The 1,496-nt window shown below is 41.6% G+C and overlaps 1 non-coding gene across 1 annotated transcript; it reads right to left on the reverse strand.

The window, feature by feature from the left end:
- Positions 1-1,162: 1,162 nt before the first annotated feature.
- On the reverse strand, positions 1,163-1,234 carry TRNAC-GCA. The gene has a single exon. It is a non-coding gene; the product is annotated as a tRNA-Cys (tRNA).
- Positions 1,235-1,496: the final 262 nt, after the last annotated feature.

The raw sequence follows: 1,496 nt of genomic DNA on the forward strand, positions 1-1,496 counted from the left end.
CATTAAAAAGAATACATTTGAATCAGTTCTAATAAGGTGGATGAAACTGGAGCCTATTATACAGAGTGAAGTAAGCCAGAAAGAAAAACACCAATACAGTATACTAACGCATATATATGGAATTTAGAAAGATGGTAACAATAACCCTGTATACGAGACAGCAAAAGAGACACTGATGTATAGAACAGTCTTTTGGACTCTGTGGGAGAGGGAGAGGGTGGGATGATTTGGGAGAATGGCATTGAAATATGTATAATACCATATATGAAACGAGTCGCCAGTCCAGGTTCTATGCGCGATACTGGATGCTTGGGGCTAGTGCACTGGGACGACCCAGAGGGATGGTATGGGGAGGGAGGAGGGAGGAGAGTTCAGGTTGGGGAACACGTGTATGCCTGTGGCAGATTCATTTCGATATATGGCAGAACCAATTAATATTGTAAAGTTTAAAAATAAAATAAAAATTAAAAAAGTTTATACCACAATAAAATAAAATAAAAAAATAAAATAAAATAAATGTACCTCTACTTCCAGGTGCTAACGCAGTCCTAATGGCTAACCCCAGATGAATGAACCTACATCCTTAAACACTGTTCCAAGAACTTATGTGAAGTCAAGGTGTAAACGTGAAGATCTTTCTAGAGATCCTGAGGTTTCAAGGGTCTCCTGACTTAGGTGGCCTAACAATAATTCTCAGTTTAGGAATCTCAGATGTCTGTGAAAGTACGTGGCAGAAAATGGAAAGTAAATTTGAAACTGAATTCATAAGGATGTTTCAGCTCTGAGAGCATGTGGCATTATACCAAGAGTTTCCAATCAGCAAATGAGAGACTGGTGGGTCTGACCTCCACGCGTGCTGTGCCGTGGGATGCCCCACAAGAGGGAGGGATTCAAGAGAAAAGCCCTCCTCCTCCTGTCTCCTCCCATCAACTTCACAGAGGATGAGGCTTTATACCCAGCATACATCTACACCCACACACGTTTTAGTTAGCTTGGGAAGACAAAGAATTAGTTTCTGTTCAATAAGAAAAGAAAGCGAAGTCACTCAGTCGTGTCCGACTCTTTGCGATCCTGTGGACTGTAGTCCGTCAGGCTCCTCTGTCCATGGGATTCTCCAGGCAAGAATATTGGAGTGGGTTGCCATTTCCTTCTCCCTGGGATCTTCCCAAGCCAGGGATCGAACCTGGGTCTCCTGCATTGCAGGCAGATGCTTTATCCTCTGAGCCACCATGGAATCCCTGGATAGCTATGTATAGAGATTATGATCTCCCCAACTTACATGAATTAGCTTTGGTTATCTGGATAAATTAAGACAAACTGCTTCCTGGAACTAGTTCCCAGCCTTCCTGCATGTATTGATCATTTGAGCCCTTAGTGACTTCAGTCCTGTAATATTACAGAAAAGAAAAAGAAAGCCCTCAAGGAAGAGAAAAATAAAACAGTGTGATTTATGTGAATACCCAAGAATGAACTATCATGATAACTTTCTTTAAACA

This window comes from Bison bison, unplaced genomic scaffold, assembly GCF_000754665.1.
Source record: "Bison bison bison isolate TAMUID 2011002044 unplaced genomic scaffold, Bison_UMD1.0 scf7180017864317, whole genome shotgun sequence".
NCBI lineage: Eukaryota > Metazoa > Chordata > Mammalia > Artiodactyla > Bovidae > Bison > Bison bison.